This window comes from Protopterus annectens, chromosome 17.part0 (assembly GCF_019279795.1).
Source record: "Protopterus annectens isolate FY-2018-M chromosome 17.part0, PAN1.0, whole genome shotgun sequence".
In the NCBI taxonomy this organism is placed as follows: domain Eukaryota; kingdom Metazoa; phylum Chordata; order Ceratodontiformes; family Protopteridae; genus Protopterus; species Protopterus annectens.
In genome coordinates, this window is record NC_056751.1 from 651953584 (window position 1) to 651975617 (window position 22034).

General features: G+C 39.1%; 1 protein-coding gene across 1 annotated transcript in view; it reads right to left on the reverse strand.

The window, feature by feature from the left end:
* The window catches only part of SYT9 (synaptotagmin 9), a 1541933-nt gene that overhangs the window by 317640 nt on the left and 1202259 nt on the right, over nucleotides 1-22034 (reverse strand). The window lies entirely within an intron of this gene.

The following is a 22034-nucleotide window of genomic DNA, read 5'->3' on the forward strand; positions in this document are numbered from 1 at the left end:
ACATGCAGTCAATTTACTTTTTAAAAATAAAGACGTAAAAACCAGAAACAAGTTTTTATACTTACAGCATAACCACACACAGACTTTCATTCTCTTCCTAAAATTCTGCCCCTAGAACAAATTATGTTGGCTGTTGTGCAAATAGAAAAGACACTTCTACTGAGCCTTCTTTATACAGATAAGTGAAGACCTTCTGCAAGATGATTTCAAAGAATTTCTCTGTGAAACGTGTAAAGCTAAAGCCTAGTGAATGATTATGGCTTATATATATATATATATATATATATATATATATATATATATATATATATATATATATATATATATATACAACTATATCCATCTGTCTGTCTATCTATCTATCTATCTATCTATCTATCTATCTATCTATCTATCTATCTCTTTATTTATCTGTGTGTGTATGTGTGTGTGTGTATCTGTATATATACATACACACATACATACTCATGCATCTTGCAAAATTCATCATCACATAAAGTACAACACAATTTTACTTTACTTTTCTTATCATCCAAAATAACCTAGCTTACTCAGATCCCTAAGTATAGGTTTAAAACCATGAATTCCTCCACTACACCATTTCCACACAAAATCTATATGAAGGAAAAACACAAAAGGCACAGTCATAGTCTATATCTGGGGTTCAGTTCTGGTTGACATTATTGCCTAACAGAAGACATGCTGTTTGTACTCTTCCCCCTTTATTCGAGCCATACCTGGCATCAGAATGGCTTGTCATTGTTCACATGCAGTGTCTCTTCTCATGTTCTTAGGCTTCATCTCACTCTTAATCATATCTCTTATTTTTCCTGGAACTGCACTGCATTTTGGAGGCTATAACGCAAGCTGGGTCATGCATAGTTCACTACTGTGACAGTACTATAGAAATATAACTATTAGAACTTTGTAATTATTCATACGTTTACTAAATAAACAGTACATACTATTAAACTGTATTACCATGTTGCATAATTTTATAATTTTATGACATATATACAGAAAGATAAGCAGTCAGACAGTCACTGAGAACCAATTCCTCTGTAATTGTTAAGTTTCTTTTATTTATAATGAGCTCACAGTGTGGTCAAAAATGTATTGCAATTACGTTTTGTGAACCTTTTTTTCCTTTCTCATCTTCTTATGTAACTAAACAGTGCTACAACTATAGGTTAGACTTGGTCTCTGTTGAAGAACGTCTGGACCTGTATCACATGTCCCTAACTCAGGTCATCACTCTTTTCCCCCAGATCATCCTCGCTGCTGCCCTTTCAGTGCGCTGTCTCACTGCAGTCATCTCTGTGCTCACCCCCTAGGTCTCAGGTCATCGCTCTTTTCCCCCAGATCATCCTCGCTGCTGCCTTTTCAGTGCGCTGTCTTACTGCAGTCATCTCTGTGCTCACCCCCTAGGTCTCAGGTCATCGCTCTTTTCCCCCAGATCATCCTCGCTGCTGCCTTTTCAGTGGGCTGTCTTACTGCAGTCATCTCTGTGCTCACCCCCTAGGTCTCAGGTCATCGCTCTTTTCCCCCAGATCATCCTCGCTGCTGCCTTTTCAGTGCGCTGTCTTACTGCAGTCATCTCTGTGCTCACCCCCTAGGTCTCAGGTCATCGCTCTTTTCCCCCAGATCATCCTCGCTGTTGCCTTTTCAGTGCGCTGTCTTACTGCAGTCATCTCTGTGCTCACCCCCTAGGTCTCAGGTCATCGCTCTTTTCCCCCAGATCATCCTCGCTGCTGCCTTTTCAGTGGGCTGTCTTACTGCAGTCATCTCTGTGCTCACCCCCTAGGTCTCAGGTCATCGCTCTTTTCCCCCAGATCATCCTCGCTGCTGCCTTTGCAGTGCGCTGTCTTACTGCAGTCATCTCTGTGCTCACCCCCTAGGTCTCAGGTCATCGCTCTTTTCCCCCAGATCATCCTCGCTGCTGCCTTTTCAGTGCGCTGTCTTACTGCAGTCATCTCTGTGCTCACCCCCTAGGTCTCAGGTCATCGCTCTTTTCCCCAAGATCATCCTCGCTGCTGCCTTTTCAGTGCGCTGTCTTACTGCAGTCATCTCTGTGCTCACCCCCTAGGTCTCAGGTCATCGCTCTTTTCCAACAGATCATCCTCGCTGCTGCCTTTTCAGTGCGCTGTCTTACTGCAGTCATCTCTGTGCTCACCCCCTAGGTCTCAGGTCATCGCTCTTTTCCCCAAGATCATCCTCGCTGCTGCCTTTTCAGTGCGCTGTCTTACTGCAGTCATCTCTGTGCTCACCCCCTAGGTCTCAGGTCATCGCTCTTTTCCCCAAGATCATCCTCGCTGCTGCCTTTTCAGTGCGCTGTCTTACTGCAGTCATCTCTGTGCTCACCCCCTAGGTCTCAGGTCATCGCTCTTTTCCCCCAGATCATCCTCGCTGCTGCCTTTTCAGTGCGCTGTCTTACTGCAGTCATCTCTGTGCTCACCCCCTAGGTCTCAGGTCATCGCTCTTTTCCCCCAGATCATCCTCGCTGCTGCCTTTTCAGTGCGCTGTCTTACTGCAGTCATCTCTGTGCTCACCCCTAGGTCTCAGGTCATCGCTCTTTTCCCCCAGATCATCCTCGCTGCTGCCTTTTCAGTGCGCTGTCTTACTGCAGTCATCTCTGTGCTCACCCCCTAGGTCTCAGGTCATCGCTCTTTTCCAACAGATCATCCTCGCTGCTGCCTTTTCAGTGCGCTGTCTTACTGCAGTCATCTCTGTGCTCACCCCCTAGGTCTCATGCTGAGTTGTACCAATGGTCTTTTTGGACTTTCTGCAGAAGACTCACACTGTTGATGTGTGCAAATTCCTCTCGGAGCGAACTTCTCATTTATTTCCTCTTCCATGGAGCAAAATAAGTCAGCAAATGTAATGGTAATGTGACTCTACATGTTAGGAAAGGGCATTTAAGCTTGCTGCTCAGATATGGTTTCTAGCAAAACTTCAGAGTTATGACTTTGACGAAGTATTATGTAACTGATTTAGAAACCATTTACAGAACTGTAACACTGCATTAGGCAATATCTGCTCTTAACAAAGCATATTGCCAGTGGTGGACCCACAAGGTTCTGTATTGCGACCTAACCTCCTTAGACTATTGGGGAATTGGAATTTTTGTTGTTTAATTCTGGGCTAGTACTGAGACCTGTATGTTTGATATTGTAATTGTACTTTATTATTATAGTGTTGACAAATCTGGGATACAGCTATAAAAATCCCCCATTGTGTCTCTACAAATCTGTTAGAGCCACTCAGTTATATTCGGACTGGTTCATCTCCCTGGTGAACTTCAGTATGGGACTTGATAACTTGCTGTACCTAATGTTATGGCTGAATTGAATGACCAAGCATGAATGGATAAAGAAAGGTAAGTATCTAATAGCAATACAATTTTGTACCACATAAAGTGATTCCACCATACCAAGATAAAAATCAGTACAACATGTTCAGAACAAAGCTGTTCATTATAGCATGTACATTGTCTGTAAAAGAAATACTGCAGTTTTGACCAACCACACATAAAGGATATCAGACATATGTGACATACTGGTTTGTATAATCTGTCTGAATGTTCATTCTTCATTAAGACCAAGAAAAGAACTTCCTTCTTTCGATGAAGAGCATATGAGGAAAAATGTTGGTGTCACCTACATTCCCTCCGACAGCCCTGCATGTGTAATGTGGTCCCTGCCTATAATATACTATCACCTTTCAGAGATTCCTCAGTGCAAGTATGTATGTAGCCAGTAAATTTCATTTTGTATTTACAAAATGCCTCAGTCCAGCTCACATTTAGAAAAATGTGCACAAATGCAACCCCTTTAATCATTCTTTGCATCTACGAAATGTTTGAATGTGTAAAGCTACCTCTAATCAAATAATTACAAAGCTAGGTCATAGGCGTTAGGTTGGACTCTTGATGCAATAGCCTGACATCATTATGCTGTGAAATATGACTTCTGACATAAGGTGAGGAAAAAGATGTACTCTCTTGAGTACAAAGAGTATTACTGACTACATCTTTGGGCAGAATTTGTTTTCTGCTGCTTCTACAGGGTGAACCTTGATGCTGCTGGTCTAGCTGTTATCCATGTGATTGTGCATGTGTGAGTGTGTGTGTAGGGGTTCACAAAAGTAATTTCTTGCACTGCTCATTTATCTCAGTCTTCTTCTGGCTTTTCCTGGTTAGGGGTCGCCACAGTGGATCACCTGTCTGCTCATGATTGGCAATGGAGTTTTACAACACACACACACACACACACACACACACACACACACACACACACACACACACACACACACACACACACACCTAGTGCCAATTTAAAGTGTCCAATCCACCTACAGCATGTCTTTGGGATGTGGGAGGAAACTGGAGCACCTAGAGGAAACCCACGTGACCACAGGGAGGACATGCAGACTCCACACAGAAGGCACCCCAGCCAAGGATCGAACCGGAGAACCTCTTAATGTGAGGCAGCAATGCTAACCGCTGCACCACTGTGGCTGCCCCACTGCTCATTTATCCCAGTAACTGACTATAATTAAGCAATAATCCATGACTGTGTGTGGACATATCAGAATTTCCCCACAGTTGGTGGTTAGATCAAAAGGGCAAACCTCAATATACCCACACATATGAGTTTATTATTGATATTGTACAACAACGTTATTTTAAGAAAATATATTCTTACCTTTCTTAAATAATGAGTTTGTATAATTTGTGCTTTAGTCTCCTTCCGTGTTGTCATCTCTTTGCTGATGTACTGTGCATGTGTGTGGTACTTACATTGGATATAAAAAGTTTACGCACCTCTGTTAAAATGCCAGTTTTTTGTGATATAAAAAATGAAACCACAATAAATAATTTCAAAACATTTCCAACCTTTTATGTGACCTACAACCTGTATAATTCAATTGTAAAACAAACAGATCCGTTAGGAGAAAAAATATAAAAAAAAATAAAAGATGTGCAATAAGTTAATTGCATAAGTGTGCACATTCTTAAATTAACACTTTGTTGAAGCACTTTTTGATTTAATTACAGCATTCAGTCTTCTTGGATAGGAGTCTATCAGCATAGCACATTCTTCCTTGCAAAAGCACTCCAAATATGTCAGATTGCGAGGGCATCTCTTGTGCCCAGCCCTCTTCAGGTCACCCCACAGATTTTCTATTGGATTTAGGTCTGGGCTCTGGTTGGACCACTCCAAAACTTTAATTTTCTTATGGTGAAGCCATTCTTTTGTTGATTTGTATGCGTGCTTGGGGTCATGTTGAAAGGGAAATTCCTCTTCATCTTCAGCTTTCTAGCAGATGCCTGAAAGTTTTGGGCCAAACGTGACTGGTATTTGGAACTGTTCATAATTCCCTCCACTTTGACTAAAGTCCCAGTTTCAGCTGAAAAAAGTAACCCGAAAGCATGGTACTGCCACCATCATGCTTCACCGTGGGGATGATGTTCTTTTAGTGATGCAAAGTGTTGTTTTTGTGCCAAATGTACCTTTTGGAATTGTGGCCAAAAAGTTCAGCCTTGGTCTCATCAAACCATAACACATTTTCCCACATGCTTTTGTGAGGCTTGATATATTGTTTTGCAAATTTTAGCCAGGCCTGAATGTTTTTCTGTATAAGAAAAGGCTTCCGCCTTGCAATCCTACCCCACAGACCAGACATATGGAGAAAACGGGAGAGTGTCACATGTAGTACACAACCAGTATTTGCCAGAAATTCCTGCAGCTCCTTCAGTGTTGCTGTAGGTCTCTTGGCAGCCTCCCTGACCAGTTTTCGTATTGTCTTTTAATCAATTTTGGAGGAACATCCAGTTCTTTGCAATGTCACTGTTGTCCCATATTTTCTCCACTTTTTGATGACTGTCTTCACTGTGTTCCATGGTATATCCAATGCTGTGGAAATTTTTTTGTACCCTTCCCCTGACAGATACCTTTCAACAATGAGATCCCTTTGATGCTTTGTAAGATCTCTGCAAACCATGGCTTTTGCTGTAGCAGACAGCTGAGTATATGTCAGGAATATCCTACTAGGATAGCTGAATATTATTATAGCAATAACCCACGCCTGGGTGTGAGTAATGCGGGATTTAACCACGGTTGGCGTGGTTTGGTCCCGAGGGCGAAGCCCGAGGGACCAAACAAAGACAACTGTGGTTAAATCATGCATTACCCACACCCAGAAGTGGGTTATTGCTATTATACTATGACATTATTTAAGAAAAGAAACAATTACTTTTCTTAAATAATGGCATTGTATAATGCCTCTTTGCTGCCCTTCCGCAGCTGTCTGGCATCCTCGGCAGTTCTGATGTACTGCGCATGTCTACACAGTACATCAGAGCTGTGGCCAAAAGCAACGGAGAAAGCAAGATCGCCGTTGCTTTTTTACTGTTTCGCTATGTTAAATGGGTTTAACATAGCGAGACAGCTTTAAAATAAGCAACGGAGATGTACTTTGCTTATTTTAAAGCTGTCTCGCTATGTTAAACCCATTTAACATAGCGAAACAGTAAAAAGCAACGGAGATCTTGCTTTCTCCGTTGCTTTATTTTTTAATCCTGTCTCGCCATGTTAAATGGGTTTAACATAGCGAGACAGCTTTAAAATAAGCAACGGAGATCTCCATTGCTTATTTTAAAGCTGTCTAGCTATGTTAAACCCATTTAACATAGCGAGACAGGTTTAAAAAAAAGCAACGGAGAAAGCAAGATCTCCGTTGCTTTTTACACACTGTGTCGCTATGTTAAAGGAGTTTAACATAGCGAGACAGCTTTAAAAAAGCAACAGAGATCTCCGTTGATTTTGGTAAACGTGTGTCGCTATGTTAAACTCTTTTAACATAGCGAGACAGTGTTTTAAAAGACTTATACTAATGGAAAAAGTCCGGGCGACCGGACCTTTTTCCATTAGTATAAGTCGATTTACAACGTGCACGCTGGCCAATCAGCGTGCACGTATTGGAATATTAATAGGGGGTCATGGTATAATTGGTGTTAATCAGAGTCTCTTTAATTTGATGGCAGGTGTGTACCCAAGAAGACTGAATGCTGTAATTAAATCAAAAGGTGCTTCAAGAAAGTATTAGTTTAAGGGTGTGCACACTTATGCAACCAGCTTATTGTACATTTTTTTAATTTTTCCTGTAACAGATTTGTTTTTCAGTTGAATTGTACAGGTTATAGGCCACATTAAAGGTGGGAAAAGTTTTGAAATTATTTATTGTGGTCTAATTTTTTTTATATCACAAAAACCTGGCATTTTAATAGGGGTGTGTAAACTTTTTATATCCACTGTATGTTCCCATGTTTGCACAGAACCACATTACTGCAAGAGAAGCAATGGGAAAAAACGTACCTCTGCTTTTTTATTTTGTTATGTACGGAAAAAAAAAACCTAGAAAGTTTTACAATGAATATCACAAAAATATGAGGAAAAATCAGGTATGTTTCTGTTTCTTTAGTTTTGCAAAAAGTACCTGATTTTTTTCTTATTTTTTCTTAGTGTGTCTTTGGAAGAGAGGGTTTAGAATGCTGTTATTCATTTTACAATCATTTACAAGGGGCACACTGGTTTGGCTGTCCATTCAGCATGCTTGTTTTTGAATACTAATCAGCCTTTATTTTATAATGCCCGTTTCTTTACATGCTTGTCAGCACAGCCGGCCTTAGGCATAGGCGAACTAGGTGACTGCCTAGGGCGCCATTCAACCAGCCTCGTAAAGGGCGGAATTTTATATACTTATTTATTTATTTTAATGAATGTATTTTTGTTATTTTGCGATCTTCTTGGTGCCCTGTCTCTGAGTGAAGGGCGCCGAGAAGATCACAAAATTACAAAACCATAGGGTGAAGGGAAGGGGGAAGCGCCCTAACACTTTCATAGCATCAGGCTGACTTCAACAAGTAAAAAAAAAAAAAAAAATTCTGCCGTCACGCGCGGAACTTAGTTCAGTGAAGAGAGGGGTTAAAGGGACAATCCCAGTGTTGAAAATCAACACCCACTTTAATTACGTATATTCCCACCCACAGTGTCAATTTACTTTGAAACCCTGCTATCTGGCATAATTTAATTTGTTTAATCCAAATTTATTTACCAGAAAAAATGTTTAAGGGGAGCATAGTAAGTATTGAAATGAAGACTGTTACACAAAAATATGGATATTGGATATATATGATTTTATTTAACGTGAAAACATTGTTTTAGTGAGTTGCCGTTACCGCAATCGCAAGTATTACGCAATCACGTTAACTAACTTCTTCCACAGACCAGACGTTACATTCTTAGCATCAGCTGATGAATAATTGTTATTCTAGTGCAAATTGGTAAGTCTGGAGCATTAACTTGTTAATAACAATGCTTCAGGTTTAAATTTTGCAAGAATTAATACACTCGCAAGTCTTTGCTGCTCTGGCTTGACCAACAGGTGTTGTCATGACAGCATTACACAGACACAGCCAGGCAGTGGTTTGAGTAGCTGATCGCTGTTGCATTGTTACTGTATATATCAAGATGTACATTTATATGTCTTTTACGGTTTCATAGTGTTTCACCTAGACATCAATTTTAAGTTCATGGTGAGCAGTTTCTATTGCTGCATTTCATTTACACTGCCAGACGTTTCCATGATTCCATTTCCCATACTGGCAAAACGGCACTAGATATAGAAAAAGCAGACATTTCCTCAGTGATAGCGTTTCTGCATTATCTTTTTTACATACATATTGCTTAGTAGGAAGACAGCAATTACTAGGCAAGTAAGTCACAGAAGCTTTTGTACTTTGCAGATACCTGCTTTATAAAGGCAGAGCAGGCGCATTTGGTGATGAATTTGTCGTTGTTCATCCAATCATCCAGGATAGTCATGAAGGAGATGAGGGTGTCTCTCTGGGTAACATATAAGGGTAGTTTATTTCTAGAGATAGTGTAAACTTTGGGTAATATATCTATAGCTCCAGTGTGTTTTACTTACAGGTTGGTGGAGATTTCAGTTCTCAGTTCGAGTGTTAGTGAAGCTGTGTATGTTGGTTAGCTGCAAGACAACAAAGAGAAGTGGATAATTCATCATACAGAATGTAAGACCTTGATCTAAACATAAGACTCTTTTAGAAACGTATAACAAATAATGGGCTTTAAACCTGTCATGGTAGCTAAGGGTCTTTAGCCAGTGATCTTTTTGTTTATGATGCACACTGAGCCCTTTCTAGCTGTGTGAAGTGTCAGGACAGGTGCATACAGAGGGTGGTATTGTACTTTATAATTGGTCTAATTAGACTACAGTACAGTTGAACAATAACTTCTTTTCATTTGGGTGAAATACCCTTAGATATCAGTTGTGATAAATAGAATAATTTCCTAACTGCTAATGGTACATGGTAGTCAAAAGGGAGTTGCAAGCCATTAAAATATATTTCGTAATTGTTGAGTTCAGTGCATCTCTTGAAAATGGATATCATATCAGAATGAAAATGGCAACGTGGAATGCTATAGTTTTATAATACAGTGTACCATGCATTTGATGAAGCTTATGATTAGGTTTGAAAACATATGGAGTAAAAATCCTTTGAAGGACATTAAATTTATGTGTGGTGTTTCCCCTATCATGGTACCTTTCATACTATGTGATACATTTTATTCATAGTCCTCCTTTGTATTGCCTTTTGCTGTCTCTGGAGCTACAATTTCTCTTACTTTTCATATTAAATTACTGTTCTATGACTTGAAAACGGCAGAAGTAGATGGGGCAACCACTTAAAGTCTGATATTATATATATATATATATATATATATATATATATATATATATATATATATATATAATTATATATACACACACACATGTGTGTATGTGTATATATATATATATGTGTATATATGTGTGTGTGTATATATATATATATATATCAGCCACCAGCCCTCTGTGATCTACTTGCTTATCCGATCTCTGCTGGCTGGCAGTTGTTCTCAGATCACTGAGGCCACAATCCATGCTCCATCAAGTTTTTTTTTTGCTATGCAGATCTAACCCCTCTGCTGAGTTACCTATGCCACCATGTCAGTGCAGGAACCATTACATCTTTCTTATGCAAGTGCCCATTCTCATGTACCTACAATGAAGGCTACCACTTTTGGAGCTTGGTGGATGAACACCCATCCCTTGGCCATTTTTGATTTTAATGTTAAGTAGGAAGAGTGGTAGAAAGGGTTGCTATATAGAAAAGGATATAGGTAATAAAGGGTTAGGGTGTTCAAGCATACAAATTAAAACAAAGTTACCTAGGTGAGGCACGTGTGTATGACCATGTTTGGTTTAGGTGTTTTAGTAAGGGCTTGAAGCTGGAAAACTTTATGGTCTGTTGTAGGTATGTTGGGATGGTGTTCCATAGTTTAGATACATAATTAAGAGTACAGTGAGTCACCTGCTGAGTTATTATTTTTTTTATTACTAAGAGCTTACTGGTTGAGCAAAAGTCTCTTCCTGGAAATAAGTACTGCAGGATATCTTTTAGTGCTGGACATTTTTCTGTTGCAGCCAGTGGGGTATTTTACAGTCATTTCCCAAAAAGATGAGAAATGCAGTAACAGGCTGCTCTCAATAGGTGCTAGGTGCACACAATGTGAGCACTGGGAAGTCAGTGCCAGCATGCTGGCATTCTACAGATTTTATTAATTTTATTGTTTTATTTTATTTATTTGTTTACTTTATTTATTTATTTATTTATTTATTTATTTATTTATTTATTTTGCTAAGAGTATGACAGGGAGGTGGGAGTTGCTCCTGGAATCCAAGTGAGGGGACTTGGAAGTGCAGTACTAGCGCACTGTCATTGTGCCACTCTCTCTATCTCTCGCCTTTTTTTTTGTTGTTGTTGTTAAAGAGTCTGTGTGTTGTTCTTGCTTGTTGTAACTTGTTTTGAGCTAGATAAGGATGATCACAAATGCTAATTACACTTGTAATATTTATGCTTAGGCTATAAGGATTTTATTCTGTCTTTTACCTTTTACTTATGCATTTATTGACTTTTTACTTTATTTTTGTAACAAGTATCATGTAACTCCAAAATTCTACTTCTTATCTCCACATAAACTTATCGCCAGATCTCCAGGCTGTATTTATGTAGACATATTGCAGTTACTATATTGCATTCTTGTGTGTGTGTGTGTGTGTGTGTGTGTGTGTGTGTGTGTGTGTCTGCGTGTGTCTATCCACTTCTCTATTTATATATATATATATATATATATGTATATATATATATATATGTACATACATAGACATAAATTATCTTGTATTTTTCATCTATAGTTCATTGTCTCTGTAATGCTTTATTTTATTTCATCTCTACAATACTTTTGTAGTATACATTATCTTGTCAATGACATTGTATGATGTGAACTTTATCTCACTAAAACTTAAGCTGATATTGAAATTGTTCAGTATTATACAATGCCATGCCCAGACAGATAAACATAGATAGCTAGATATATAGGTAGATAGATAAACAGATAGATCGGTAGATAAGACAGATTACTATTGCATACACTCAATTAATCATTGTTAGGTCAACATTTTCCCAGCTTTACTATCACATAAACAACATGATGCACTGAATGATTTCCCAAGTAAAACAGTCAAGGATATATAGTTGATTACAGTAATGTTCCACGAATGTATTACTTTTTCAAGAAGCGCACCTTTTGCTTGTGGAAAATACCAAGTTAGCTAGAAATGGTTATGTCATTACCAGCTTCTCCTCATATATAATTGGGGCATGGTTGTTGTAATACATGAAAGAGCACAACATATTTAAGTTATAGGTACATTTGAAGGCTTCAATGGGGCTCTCTGCTACAATTTTCAGATATTACTCTAGAATTGTAAAGTGCATGGAAAAATGTAAGCAGATTATTAATTATACTATTAACATTTAGCAGGGTGCTTTATTTATAGTAGGTAAATTTAACTCTTTACCAAGATAAAAAAGATTAACATGGCAAATATAGGACATCATTAACAGGAAAACTAACTTGCCTTGAACAGATGTGAATCCATTATTACAAAGCAAACCCATAATTTGAAAATAAAGATTAATTACAGAAGTTTTGAGTGGCCTTTTATGGTTGACATTTTCTGAAATGGGTAGTTATTGATTCATTCATTTTGTTTCATTGATTATTAAAAGAATGTTTAAAACTACAAATGTAAAACTCATTCTAAAAGCTGGTGCTGTATTATACAAGGAATATAATTTAATACGATCAGGAAGGTGAATCAAACAACAAATACGTGTATTCAATGCCCTAAAAAGCGTGTGCAAGTAGCCTGTTTTGAAAACAGCCCAAAGGTAAACTTAATCCTCCACTGGCCAGATGTATTTTCTATGAATCTGGATTTTCATGCAATTTTAATGAATCTGAGTTTTGCCGTTTCAATGAGTATGAGTTTCAAGGACAGAGAAGTTTACTGCTCATGCTAAGTCTGTGTTCATTCCAAGACTGTATTGTTTGTTTAGCAAATTGCTATCTGTGTTTGTGTTATTTTATTTCAATATCTGTAAACGTTGTGGAAGTAAATAAGAAAACAGTATGCACACTGATAGATTTGAACAGTGTGTATGGTAACTGGTGAGAAATAGCCAAGTAATGGAACACTGGAATGGCTGGGGAGTTGGCTGCTGCTGGAGGGTAGAGGTTGGTGCAAGAGGGGTTGCTCTGGCGGGGCAATCTGTTACCCTGCCTAGGGCCCTATTTGACCATGATCCAGTTCTGGTATTTAAAGTAGGAAATAAGTACACAAAAGTAGTTGCAGTTTAACTACATTACAAGGTATCTTTTTCTTCTTATGCATTTAAATGATTTAAGCAAATTACTGAAGTGGCTTTTTTGGAGAGTGACCTACATGTGGGTGTGGCTCAAATAGGGTTGTTTTGTGAGTATGTTGTGGTTAGGGCATAAGGGGCACTGGAGCACTACTTCGCCTAGGGCGCCATTTCAGCTAAGGCCGGCCCTGCTTGTCAGGAGACTAGTTGCATGCTGTTGAGTTAGCTAGTGTCTTGTTTATGTGAAGCTGTGTTTCATTCATTTCCCTGGAAAATCCTTTACAATTCCAAAATTGGTAAAACAGGGGATTTCATAGAACTGAAGAGTTTACATTAGGTCAGTCATTCAATAACATTTGATTTTTTTTACCAGTTTCCCTTGCTTAGCTTTCTGTATTTAAAAGCTGTGTTTAATCTACTTAAGGCACACATAAATCTGTGTTGGCTATTGTATAAACCACAAAACTCAAAACTGTATTATGGTGTTAACTGGAAAATGTGATGCCTATCACCAGTACAACTCAGACTTTCAGCTAATGAAAATAAAATTGAAATTTCATTAGATTAGAAAATGAATATCAGTGACCAGGTCCATAATTACTACTTTTGGTGCAAATGTTCCATCACCATGCTATATGCACAGTGAGTCTAAGCCAAATGCATAACCTTATTCCTCACAATTCTTGGTCAAGAGTTCATTTCAGCACAAGGGACCCATTGCAGTTTAATCATTTTATCTTAGTAACCAGTCAAGGTACCATGGAAGAAGGACGTCAGCACAGCTCGAAGGTGAAACACAAGCTGTTTTAATATAACTTAAAATCCATTTTAAGTTATATTAAAACCAGCTTGTGTTTCACCTTTGAGCTGTGCTCACCTCCTCCTTCCATGGTACTTGACTGGTTTCTAGTTCAAGTTTTACTTTTTTGGGTACCAGTTCGAGTTTTGTTATTTTTTATTTTAGACAGTATGTTTACTGCAATTTTAAAATATAATTTTTAAAATAGAAGGAATGCAGATAAGTCACAAATGAAGAATTACTTGACCCACTGTTTTGCTAAATATAACTATACATTTATTGTTCTTCAGAGTTCTCTTCACATTACTAAAGATGTCTGTTTATTGAATCTTTTAGATTCTAAGCACATATGCAGAAATTAGTACATATTATGTTATCAGAAAGACATGAATATAAGCAGCATTCATATATTATTTCTTTAATGCATACTTTTTATTTAGAAGTCCCAAAATCTCTCTCTCTCTCTCTCTATAGATATATAGATATATATATATATATATATATATATATATATATATATATATATATGTATATGTGTGTGTGTGTGTGTGTGTGTGTGTGTGTGTGTGTGCGCGCACGCGCGCGCGCGCAAGTATGTGCGTATCTATATAATTAACTATATCAATATATATTATGTATATATATATCTATATATATATATATATATATATATATATGTAAAATGTAAATACACACACACACACACACACACACACACACACACACACACACACACATTAATAGAAGAAACAACAAATAAGTGGCAAATTCTCCCATTTAATATCAGAACTCAAACTTTTTTTGCACCTTTTCTGTTGATATGCAAAGTGCAAATAGTTCAGATAATTATCTAGTATTTGCCACAGGAATACAAGAGTTAAAGAAATTACTAGGAAAGCATTCCCTGGGATCCTAGGAATGCTAGACCTTAGGCATGTATAGGAAAGGAGATTTAGTTCTAAAACACCCTTAAGAATAATATGCTTATCAAAAACATACTAATACTACTATCATTCTTCGTGCACTCCTCCTTTTTCAAGGAAGACTAGACAGGCAATTCCTCAGGTGAATTTGTGGCTAGCCATCCATTCATCTAAACATGCTCTGAAGATGACTATAGTACTAGTTTGCTTGATATGAACAGACATCCTCTCTGTGGGCAAGTAATTAAGAAGCCTGAGTCCTTACCACTAACAATGTAGAGGGACATTCATTTGGAACAAAAATAGATACACACAGTCTTTCCAGATGGAGCTCTCTGCATCAGGCACAATTTCCTTTAAGAGCACATAGGGAACACACTCAGTCCAGGGTCTGGATTTCTTTCTCTTTCTCTCTAGGGACCCAGTGAGACTCCCCACTGACACAGTTGTAGAGTTGAGTCCTCAGCTGAGTGTCCAAGGCAATTCCCCCAGCACCCTCTCTGTTAAACCAGTGCTTTGAGTCCCTGCTCCAAGCAGCTGACACACAAACTCTTTGAGATTGGATCTGCGCATACACAGACACACACACACACACACACACACACACACACACGCCTGGGAAAGAGGCTGGCACAGACTTACTAGCTATGCCCCCTTCTGCCCATAGTATGAGGCAGTTACACTGCCACCAGATACTCCAAATCCAGCTACTCTAAGGCTCATATAAGGATACCTAATTACACTGAGTAAAATTAATATTAATAACAATGATAGTGTCGATCAAAGCAGTAAGACTTCCCAGAGTGGCCACGGAGTCACCAAATAGATATAAGTATCCTCAAAGGTTAAAATAGTCTCCAAAGGACCAGCCACAATGAAAGGTTTAAATAAATTTAATAATAAAAGAACATGAAGATATGCAATACCTATTTACAATAAACATCAGAGTTTCAGTTACAGGAAATATTAACACAGATGAAGAGATTCAAACAGATACAGAAAAAACAGTACATAACTAATTTCACTATAATTTCATGACTGATCTAAAGAATTACTATTCTCTGGTCACTTACTAGAGCAAGACAAGATGAAGCAGGTGAATAGTCTTACTTCTTTGTCAGTTTCCAAAAACAGATGTCCCTGAGACCTCTGTCTCATCTAGTATTAAAACATCATTTTTATGATGGATTACAGAATGACATCACATATCTGGTCATCTGACTTCTGGTTAACATGCTACCCCCTTTCCTAGCAAATGACCCAGGATCTCTCACATATGTGCCAATACTACACACACACATAGACCTTTGCTAAGATCTGTTGCAGCTTCTGAAGTCATAAAACAATAAAATACTTCCACTCTACCTACAGGAATTAATAAACTGTTCTCTGGCACAGATATTTTGCCATTGGCTACAATCAAAACTATAAGATACAATCTTTATGGTTTAAATTAAATAATTTAATTTAATGCTATTTTTCAAAGTTAGCTGGAGCTGAGCTTAACCTCTTCTCTTCCAGTATCTTATGTTACAATATTAATTTCAATAGTTATAATAAAGTCTGACATAGAAGTGTAGTTCTTTTTCTGTCCTACAGGACACACTGTTCATACATTTTTAAAACAAGCAGCTTTACAAATACATTTTCCAACAAAGGCATCTGTACAAATCAGTTTGTTATACAAATGACATATAATTCTTTACAAAACTCTAGCTAACTATACTGGCATATGTTATACATCCACTGCCTTTCTTCTACTGGCATAGCTGGCAGTAGCTCACATCATCATCTCTCCTCCCTTCGAAGACTCAAGCTAATTTATCAAGTGACCCTTGAGAAACATTGATTGAGAGGAATGAGACTATCTGGGAATACATTAACCCATATCCTGTCTTGAGAACCCATCTGCACTGGCAATGCTGACCCCACTACAGCACTGCACTGTCATGTCATATGCCTGCAACTCTAATCTCTATGTTAGTAACTTGGCATTTTGCTGGTAGGCTCGATGTAGCCATAGATCCCCCTCAGGCTCCTCCAGCCTCCCACTGCAAATACTTAGCACAAGGGCCTCCCTATCATGGTAAGGTTTCATCAAATTAACATGGTACAGTTTGTGTCCCTGCCTCCTGCCTAGCAGTTCTACCATATAGTTAACATCACTGACCTTCCTTACCACTTTGAAGGGTCCCTCCCAAGCTGCCTGCATCTTATTGTGTCTAACAGGAATGAGAACCATAACCTGCTGCCCCAAAATACTCTCTGGCTCAAGCATTCCTGTCATACCAGACCTTTTTCTGCTGCTGGACTCCTGCCAGGTTCTCCTGGGCCAAGCCCATGAGATCTCTAAGCCTTCTCCTGAGGTTTCGGACATATGCCACAACAGAGTCTTTGTGGGATTCACACTCACCCTCCCACTCATCACAAATCAAATCAAAAGGCCCCCTCATCTATGTCCATACAACAACACAAAGGGTGAAAAATCTGTGGATTCCTGGTGTACCTCTCTGTATGCAAATAGCAGATGGAGAAAATATTGCCCCACTTTCTCTTAAACTGGTCTGTAAATACCTGTAGCATGGTGTTTAATGTAGAGTTTAACCTGTCCACAAGGCCATTAGTCTTAGGATGGTAGGGGGTGGTATTTAGGTGCTTTACACCACAGTGCTTACACTGAGAAACCTGCAGGTCTGACATGAAATTGGCACCTCTGTCAGTATTTCTCTCAAGGAACCTACCCTGCTGAAAATGTCTAAGAAAGCATTTGCCACCTTCTCTGACTTGATGGAGGACAGAGCCACAGCCTCAAGGTATCTATAATCAAAATCTACTACCACCAAGATATACTTCTTCCCTGTGGAACTTGGGGCACTCAGAGGCCCCACAGTATCCATAGCTACCCACTGAAATTGCTCCTGAATCACAGGGAAAGGCATCAAAGGAGCCTTGTCCTTGTCTCCTGCCTTGTCTAATGTTGGCACTGCTCACAGGTCCTGCAGTACCCTGTTACATCCCTTGCAATCCCAGGACAATAAAAGTTCTGCACAGCATGTCTTTTGGTATGCTTTATGCACATATCACCTGCAAAAAGAATGTCATGGGCTATGGCTAGAAGTGTCAGATGATAGGCTCCAGACACTACCAACTGCTGTATTACCTCACCCTCTAGCCCTCAGTTAGGAGTCCATTCTCTATACAGTAAACCTTTGTTCCAGGATACGGACTCTCCTTTTCCTTGAGAATCAGGTGCCTCCCTAGCTACCCCCCCTCAAGCCTCTTAGTGAAGGGTCCGAGAGCTGAGCCTGTTTCAACTCTATCTTGCTAACGCTTCCCAGCTCCCCTTCCAGAGGAAGCTTTGTATCATCTGATAATGGTGCCTCACTGTTATCCTGGGTACTACCACTTGCCTCTGCCCTTGCAGTCACTCTGTCCAAGGGAACAACAGTACCTACCAGCAGCTGTGGCTCACCTTCAGGCTCACTGCTACAGGGTAGCTTCCTCCCTGTAATAGCCATCTCACCAGTCTTGGCATCAGTGTGGTGGTCTGTCTGTGTCTCCCTCAGGCTATCAGACCCACATGTCTGTCTCCAAGCCTGATTGCATGTAACTACATGCAAACAAGGTACTGCATTATCAAAATCATTCCCTATTCGTACATCTGCAGGGATATCCTCAAACACACCTTCTTGGTTGCTTCCTTTTCCATCCTCCCAGTAAAGGTGAACCCTTGCCAAAAGCATTTGGAATTGGGTCCATCCTAAAGCTCTGACTGGAGTGGACTGCCCAAGCAAGTACTGCTCCTTTTTACACACTGCAGGCTTTACAACAGTTATGTCAGATGCTATGTCTCTCTTAGAAGTGGCCTGTTTTCCATCCACTAAGATTGGATATAAACTCTGGTGACAGTTTGGTACCCCTATTGTCTCCAGACAACATAGCAGTGGCATACTGTTATTCTCACTTGCTGGCTCTCAAGCCTTTTGTTCTCCACCTTGCTTCCATGGACATCTATAGGATACATGGCCCCACTGGTTACATTTAAAACATTTAACCCTTGATCCTGGTCATGTACCTGAACTAGTGGCTTTCCTTATTACTGTTGGACTCTGTTGGGATGATTTAGACTGCCCACCATGGGTTCCTTTATATCTATTGCAGCACTGGGTATCCCCTTCCTGTGCAGTGATGCCCTGCTTGCTAAGTAAAGATCCTCATTTTTTCCCAGCTCATCTGCAGAGTTACACTCCCGGTCTGCCTACCTGATTCTTATATTTTCAGGCAAAGTGCTAAGGGCTTGTTACCTCACCAAAAGGTCTGCCAGCCATTCAAAAGTGGTGACCTGACACCCACTCACCCACCTATGAAAATAAGTGCTTAATATAATCACATACACTTTCATCTGCCTTGCATCTATGCTCACAAAACTAACTTCTGGTGTTAACTTAAAACATTCTAGTAAACTTTGTTTTACTTTGTCATAGTTTAATAATCAATAGCTGACAATTTAGAAACAGCAGTTACAACTCTGCCATGAAGTAAGGGGGTCAAGAACCATACGCAGAGCCCTTGGTCAACATTATACTGTTTTCATACTCTTTCAGACATATTAATGCAACTTTCAAAATGATCATCCTCTGTAAACTATGGAAGAAATTTACTGACCTTTATTGCTTCTCGGGTTTGGTTCTTCCCTTCGCCATTACCTCCATGACCCTGATGAAGAGTCAGTATTTCCCTCTCATGTTGATGCTGCTTCTCCTTTTTTTTACCCTCCAAACACCGCAGTCTCTCTGCTGATTCTAATTCCAAACATTTCGCCTACAGTTCAAGTCTCTTTAATTAAGTCCTCTAAAGAAAAGGTTAACTGTCCTGTTTCTGAGGGCTGCAAATTCTCATCAGCAGACTGGTTATCCTTCTGCTTGCTGGTCTGGTCTGTGACTAAGGCTGAAATCATTTATTCTTTAGTCAGGTTAGCATGCATCAGTACTTTGGCTTTGCACACCTTGGCCAAGTGGTTCTTTATCAGCTTACCATAATCCTCAGTTGACATCTTTGCCTACTTTGCCTGACTAAAATAAACTAGCAAAAAAAAAAATAAAACTGTTGTAATAATGAAACTCTGAATGTTTACCTTGTGGCTGCTGAGAATACCCACACCTTCAGTGATAACTGCCTACAGGCTATAGAAATTCAATTAATACCCCACCACTGCCATCAATATGTGACATTCCCTCTCTGGGCCAGTAATCAAGGATCCTGAATCATCACTACTGAAACTGTAGAGGGATGTTCACATGGAACAAAAATAGATACATACAGTATTATCAGATGCAGCGATCGGTATCAAGCACAATTTCCCTTAAGAGCACACAACAAACACACTCAGTGCAGTGTCTGAATTTCTCTCTCTTTAGGGCCCTAGTGAGACTCCCCACTGGCATAGCTGTAGAGTTGAGTCCTCAGCCAATTGTCCAAGCCCAGTCCTCCAGCACCCTCTCCATGAAACCAGTGCTTCATATTCCTGCTCCAAGCAGCTGACATGCACACTCTTTCAGATTTGATATGCACACACGTATACACACACACACACACACACACACACACACACACACACACACACACACACACACACACACACACACACACACACACCTCGGAAAAGCTGTCACAGATTTCCCAGCCATGACCCCTTCTGTCCAGAATATAAGGTAGTTACACTGCCATCAGACACTCCAAAGCCAGCTACTTTAATGCTTTTACAAGGGTACCCAATTATACTGAGTGAAATTTATATTAATACCAATGATAGTGTTTGACCAATGCAGTAAGGCTTCAGGAGTGGCCACAGAGTCACCAAATAGATATAAGTACTTTCAAAGGTTAAAATATTCTCTAAAGGACCAGCCACAATGAAACGTTTAAATATATTTAATAATAAATAATAAAACAACATGAAAATACACAATATCTATTTAAAAGAAACACCAGAGTTTCAGTCAGGAAATATTAAAATAGCACAGATAAAGAGATTCACACAGATACAGAAAAAACAGTGCTTAACTAATCTCATTATGTTTTCCTGACTGGTCTAAAGAATTACTATTCCCTGGTCACTTACTAGAGCAATGCAAGATGAAGTAGGTGAGTGGTCTTCTTCTTTGTCACATTCCAAAAACAGATTGCCATTAGACCTCTGTCTAATCTAGTTTTAAAACATCATTTCTGGGGTGTATGTTCGGCTACCAAAAAAATATCTGTAAATGGCTAGATAGTGAAAGTGAAACATCGGAATGCAACATTACCGATTATGGATAATTTTGAAAAATCATTCACTGAATGGCCATACTCAGCCAACAACCAGAAAGTAATGCAATGTATAAGATAAGTGAAGGAAACCTTTTAAATTTTCCTTTTCCCTCCACTGTAGTGTGATGTTGGAGTTGGTATATATAGTTGGGGTGTATAGGTAGTGAAGCCCTCACCTTGGTTAGTTGCAGTCCTGATGTTGGCCGATTATGGCCATTCAGTGCAAGATTTTGTGATGCTATCTGCATTCTGTAATGTTATGTTTTGATATTTTAGTATCACTATTTAGCCATTCTCTGATATTTTTTTTCCATAGCTAAACATAGACCCTTATTTTTTGCTGGATTACAGAGTGACAACACATACATCTGGTCATCTGGTTCCGATACTACCCCCCTTCATAGCAAATGACCCACAATCTCACACATGTGTCAATAGTACACATACATAGAGCTTTGCTAAGATCTGTTGCAGCTTCTAGAAGTCATAAAACAATAAAACACTTCCACTCTTCCTACAGGAGCTAATAAACCATTCTCTGGCACAGACATTTTGTTCCTGGCTGCAATCAGAACTGTAAGATTCTATCTTTATGGCTTACATTAAATAATTTAATTTCATAATATTTTTCAAAGTTAGCTGGAGCTGAGCTTAGCCTCTTCTCTTCCAGTATCCTCTGCTACAATATTAATTTCAATAGTTATAATACAGTCTGACATACAAGTGCATTTTTTTCTGTCCTGCAGAACACACTGTTGGTACATTTTTAACAAAAATAGCTTTACAAATACATTTTTCTGCGCATGCATATGTACAAATCAGCTTGATATACAAATGACATATAATTCTTTACAAAACTCCAGCTAGCTATGCTGGCATGTGTTGCACATCCACTGCCCTACTTCTCATGGCGTAGTTGGTAATACTTCACATCATCACACCATACATAAAGAAGTCATTAGTTTATGAGGCTATCCCTCCAGTAAGTTAATTTATTGATGCATGTTAAGGACTTATATATTAAAGGTGTGGATATTCTCCTGGTTTTACTAAATGAACACCACCAAAACCACTAGATGTAAGGATTTAAACTCTGCCTCTAACTTAAATAGGATATTATGTAGGGACAGGTACATAAATCAGAGAATCCCTATGCCATGGAGTAGGC